Source organism: Hypanus sabinus, unplaced genomic scaffold (assembly GCF_030144855.1).
Source record: "Hypanus sabinus isolate sHypSab1 unplaced genomic scaffold, sHypSab1.hap1 scaffold_810, whole genome shotgun sequence".
Classification (NCBI taxonomy): Eukaryota; Metazoa; Chordata; class Chondrichthyes; order Myliobatiformes; family Dasyatidae; genus Hypanus; species Hypanus sabinus.
Window position 1 is genome coordinate 199,274 of NW_026781663.1, and position 6,020 is coordinate 205,293.

Below are 6,020 nucleotides of genomic sequence, written 5' to 3' on the forward strand. Positions count from 1 at the left end.
TGTGATGGGACGGTGTGGAGGGAGATTCACTCTGTGTCTGATCCCGGGAGTGTGTGATGGGACGGTGTGGAGGGAGATTCACTCTGTGTCTGACCCCGGGAGTGTGTGATGGGGCGGTGTGGAGGGAGATTCACTCTGTGTCTGACCCCGGGAGTGTGTGATGGGACAGTGTGGAGGGAGATTCACTCTGTGTCTGACCCCGGGAGTGTGTGATTTGACGGTGTGGAGGGAGATTCACTCTGTGTCTACCCCGGGACTGTGTGATGGGCCGGTGTGGAGGACAATTCTCTCTGTGTCTGGTCCCGGGTGTGAGTAAATTTACAAATGTAAATGAAACAATGTGTGAGCTGCTGACGTGCGGGAATAAATAAGCTGCTCCCGACTCACTCACAGTCACACACAATTAACTGACCGGAGACAAGGAGTGACCGGTTGAATAATCAGTCCCGTTTCTCACCGTCACTCTGCATCGGGGAACCGGTGATTATAAAATCACACTTCAGGGCCGTGTCCGGGATCGCTGCAGATCCAGGGTCACTGCCGAGGGATTTGTCCATTTAACATCATTATATCGGCCAGGCTGCCGAATGCACCGTCCTCAGCAAAGGGGGCAAAAGGATTCTCTCCCGGGACCATCCCCCCCACCCCGGGACACCGGTGTCCCAGACTGAGCCCCGGACCCCGGGCTCTTCCTGTCCGGGTAATTCCCCGGGGAGTCACGTGGGGAGTCTCCAACACGCACTTCCGGCGGAAGCTGGCCCGCCGGACAGCAGGCGGAAACACGTCACTGCGGGACCGCTGCGAGCGACGCACACAGCGCGAGGCCCGAGCCGGGTCCGTTAAAACCGTTGAAAGTTGAACCAGGCGCGCGGCCGTTAAAGGTAAGGGCGGGAGTTAAAGGGGAGGGCGGGGAGTCGGCCAAATGTCCCCATCCCGCGGGCGGGGATGTTCACACATTCAGATGTTCACAGGATCACAGATCCACCATCAGTCCGGGTCTGGGTTCCTGTAGAGATCTCAGTTCCTTCATCCCGGTCTCACTGAACCGATTCCCCACATTCAGATGTTCACAGATCCACCATCAGTCCGGGTCTGGGTTCCTGTAGAGATCTCAGTTCCTTCATCCCGGTCTCACTGAACCGATTCCCCACATTCAGAGGTTCACAGATCCACTCTCAGTCCGGGTCTGGGTTCCTGTAGAGATCTCAGTTCCTTCATCCCGGTCTCACTGAACCGATTCACCACATTCAGATGTTCACAGATCCACCATCAGTCCGGGTCTGGGTTCCTGTAGAGATCTCAGTTCCTTCATCCCGGTCTCACTGAACCGATTCACCACATTCAGATGTTCACAGATCCACCATCAGTCCGGGTCTGGGTTCCTGTAGAGATCTCAGTTCCTTCATCCCGGTCTCACTGAACCGATTCCCCACATTCAGATGTTCACAGATCCACTCTCAGTCCGGGTCTGGGTTCCTGTAGAGATCTCAGTTCCTTCATCCCGGTCTCACTGATCCGATTCACCACATTCAGATGTTCACAGATCCACCATCAGTCCGGGTCTGGGTTCCTGTAGAGATCTCAGTTCCTTCATCCCGGTCTCACTGAACCGATTCCCCACATTCAGATGTTCACAGATCCACCATCAGTCCGGGTCTGGGTTCCTGTAGAGATCTCAGTTCCTTCATCCCGGTCTCACTGAACCGATTCCCCACATTCAGATGTTCACAGATCCACCATCAGTCCGGGTCTGGGTTCCTGTAGAGATCTCAGTTCCTTCATCCCGGTCTCACTGAACCGATTCACCACATTCAGATGTTCACAGATCCACTCTCAGTCCGGGTCTGGGTTCCTGTAGAGATCCCAGTTCCTTCATCCTGGTCTCTCTGAACCGATTCACCACATTCAGATGTTCAGATCCACCATCAGTCCGGGTCTGGGTTCCTGTAGAGATCTCAGTTCCTTCATCCCGGTCTCACTGATCCGATTCACCACATTCAGATGTTCACAGATCCACTCTCAGTCCGGGTCTGGGTTCCTGTAGAGATCTCAGTTCCTTCATCCCGGTCTCACTGAACCGATTCACCACATTCAGATGTTCACAGATCCACTCTCAGTCCGGGTCTGGGTTCCTGTAGAGATCTCAGTTCCTTCCCCCCGGTCTCACTGAACCGATTCACCACATTCAGATGTTCAGATCCACTGTCAGTCCGGGTCTGAGTTCCTGCAGAGATCTCAGTTCCTTCCTCCCGGTCTCACTGAACCGATTCCCCCCCAGCCTGAAACAGATGGGAGAATAACGATGAAATAAACAGATTACACAACAGTGGCAGTAACAGGGGACCGGGGTTAATGTTTCAACAACACTCACAGACAAATATCACCAGAAAACCCGCGGATCCGCTGATATTTTATCACATTGAACATTAACACAAACACTCACAGGATCCACTTCAGACTTGGGAGGGTCAGTATGAGGAGGCGGAGAGCGGGGACAGATCGGTTTGTCAGCGAGTTTAATCCCAGGTCCAGCTCCGTCAGTGATGGATTTACACTGAGAGCGGAGACGAGATCCTCGGCACCAGAATCTGTGAGACCGACACGGTTCAGCCTGGAGATGAGAGAGAGTGAGGGTGAAGGACACAGAGAGACAGGAGACGGTACAAATCCCCAGTGTTTATCAGTAACACAATTACTGATCACATTAATGTTCAGTGTCAGACACCCAGTGACTGTAAACACAATCTCCCACAGTCTGGAGATGAGAGAGAGTGAGGGTGAAGGACACAGAGAGACAGGAGACGGTACAAATCCCCAGTGTTTATCAGTAACACAATTACTGATCACATTAATGTTCAGTGTCAGACACCCAGTGACTGAAAACACAATCTCCCACAGTCTGGTACTTACCCCAGTGTCTGTATTTTACACTCCGGGTTCCTCAGAGCCGCAGACACCAGTTTCACTCCTGAATCTCCCAGTTTATTACCACTCAGGTCCAGCTCCGTCAGTGATGGGTTTGTACTGAGAGCGGAGACGAGATCCTCGGCACCAGAATCTGTGAGACCGACATACCACAGCCTGGAGATGAGAGAGAGTGAGGGTGAAGGACACAGAGAGACAGGAGACGGTACAAATCCCCAGTGTTTATCAGTAACACAATTACTGATTTTTTTCTTCAGCACGACTGTGCAAGTCAGCCAGTGAGAACAGCGAGAAGAGTTTAAAAGGAAGACTGATTTACAGAGCGAGCGTCAGAGGAGCGGGAGACAGAGTAGGAAGGCTTTGGCTCAACGGGGCTTCGGCGATAAAGGGTCGAGGCGAGGTAGGTTATCTGTTTACAATACAGACAGAGAGTATGTGTGTGAGGCTGGGTTTCTGTGCTCGGTGTCAGATGTGGGAGATCCTGGAGTCTCCCAGCCTCCCGGACGGCAACATCTGCACCCGGTGTGTCGAGCTGCAGCTCCTCAGGGACCGAGTTAGGGAACTGGAGATGCAGCTCGATGACCTTCGTCTGGTCAGGGAGAGCAAGGAGGTGACAGAGAGGAGTTACAGGCAGGTGGTCACACCGGGGCCACGGGAGACCGAGGAACTGGGTCACAGTCAGGAGAGGGAAGGGCAAGAAGCAGGTACTAGTGAATCCCCCAGTGGCTGTTCCCCTTGACAATAAGTACTCCGGTTCGAGTACTGCTGGAGAGGGAGCAACAACAGCTGCACCTCTGGCACCGTCTGGCCCTGTGGCTCAGGAGGGTGGGGAAAGGAAGAGGATGGCAGCAGAGATAGGGGACTATAGTTAGGGGGGCAGACAGACGATTCTGTGGACGCAGTAAAGAAACTCGGATGGTCGTTTGCCTCCCAGTTTCCAGGGCCAGGATGTTCCTGATGACGTCCAAGATATCCTGCAGTGGGAGGGAGAACAACTGGAGGTCGTGGTACATATTGGTACCAGAGACATTGGTAGGAAAAGGGAAGAGGTCCTGAAAACAGACTACAGGGAGTTAGGAAGTAATTTGAGAAGCAGGACCTCAAAGGTAGTGATCTCGGAATTACTGTCTGTCCCACGTGACAGTGAGAATAAGATTAGGATGAGGCGGAGGATAAACGCGTGGCCGAGGGATTGGAGCAGGAGGCAGGGATTCAGATTTCTGGATCATTGGGACCTCTTTTGGAGCAGGTGTGACCTGCACAGAAAGGACGGGTTGCACTTGAATCCCGTATATTAATATACGGACAGCAAGGTATGATGAATAAAACGGATGAGCTTCGAGTGTGGATCAGCTCTTGGAGCTATGATGTTGTGGTCATTAGAGAGACTCGGATGGTGCAGGGGCAGGAGGACAGGGAAAGGAAGAGGAAGGCAGCAGAGATCAGGGACTTTATAGTTAGGGGGGTCAGACAGACGATTCTGTGGACACAGGAAAGAAATTCAGATGGTCGTTTGCCTCCCAGGTGCGAGGGTCCGGGATGTTCCTGATCACGTCCAAGATATCATGCAGTGTGAGCGAGAACAGCCAGAGGTCGTGGTACATATTGGTACCAATAACAGAGGTAGGAAAAGGGAAGAGGTCCTGAAAGCAAAGTACAGGGTGTTCGGAAGTAATTTGAGAAGCAGGACCTCAAAGGTAGTGATCTTGGAATTACTGTCTGTCCCACGTGACAGTGAGAATAAGATTGGGATGAGGTGGAGGATAAACGCGTGGCCGAGGGATTGGAGCAGGAGGCAGGGATTCAGATTTCTGGATCATTGGGACCTCTTTTGGAGCAGGTGTGACCTGCACAGAAAGGACGGGTTGCACTTGAATCCCGTATATTAATATCCTGACAGCAAGGTTTGCTAAGGCTACTGGGGAGAGTTTAAACTAGAATTGCTGGGGGGAGGGAACCAAATTGATGTGACGGAGGAGAGGAAGGTCGGCTCACAAATAGAGAGAATTTGGAGACAGTGTGAAAGGGAGGATACGCAGGTGATAGAGAAGGGAGACACTCAGTCCGATGGTTTGAGATGTGTCTATTTTAATGCAAGGAGTATGATGAATAAAATAAATGATTGTCTGTGTCTGAGTGAGTCTCTGTGGGTGGAAGTTAGGAACAGGAAGGGGTCAATAACTCTACTGGGTGTGTTGTATAGACCACCCAACAGTAACACGGACATCGTGGAGCAGATAGGGAGACCGATTCTGGAAAGGAGTAACAATAACAGGGTTGTTGAAGTGGGAGATTTTAATTTCTCAACTATTGATTAGCATCTCCCTAGAGTGAGGGGTGTCGATGGGGTGGAGTTTGTGAAGTGTGTTCAGGAAGGTTTCTTGAAGCAATATGTACATACGCCTACAAGAGGAGAGGCTTTACTTGATCTGGTTTTGGGAAACGAACCTGGTCAGGTGTCAGATCTCTCAGTGGGACAGCATTTTGGAGATAGTGATCGCAATTCTATCTCTTTTACCATAGCATCTTGGAGGAAGGGGGATGGGGAAGAGATATCCCACAGGAGGAAGGGGATGGGGAAGAGAGATCCCACAGCAGGAAGGGGAATGGGGAAGAGAGATACCACAGCAAGAAGGGGGACGGGAAGGAGAGATCCCACAGGAGGAAGGGGGACGGGGGGGAAGAGACCCCACAGGACGAAGGGGGACGGGGAGGAGAGATCCCACAGGAGGAAGGGGGACGGGGAGGAGAGATCCCACAGGAGGAAGGGGGACGGGAAGGAGAGACCGCACAGGAGGAAGGGGGACGGGCAGGAGAGACCCCACAGGAAGAATGGGGACAGGGAGGAGAGACCCCACAGGAGGAACGGGGACGGGGAGGAGAGATCCCACAGGAGGAAGGAGGAAGGGGACGAGATCCCACAGGAGGAAGGGGGAAGGGGCCGAGAGACCCCACAGGCGGAAGGGGATCGGGGAGGAGAGACCCCACAGGAAGAAGGGGGACGGGGAGGAGAGATCCCACAGGAGGAAGGGGGACGGGAAGGAGAGACCCCACAGGAGGAAGGGGGACGGGCAGGAGAGACCCCACAGGAGGAA

The 6,020-nt window shown here is 52.9% G+C and overlaps 1 long non-coding RNA gene across 1 annotated transcript; it reads right to left on the bottom strand.

Annotated features, from left to right (window-relative positions):
* Positions 1–1,935: 1,935 nt before the first annotated feature.
* LOC132390240 (uncharacterized) lies at positions 1,936–5,533 on the bottom strand. Its single transcript, XR_009510827.1, has 3 exons — positions 2,911–5,533; positions 2,444–2,611; positions 1,936–2,279 (listed from the first exon to the last, which is right to left on the bottom strand). It is a non-coding gene; the product is annotated as an uncharacterized LOC132390240 (long non-coding RNA).
* Positions 5,534–6,020: the final 487 nt, after the last annotated feature.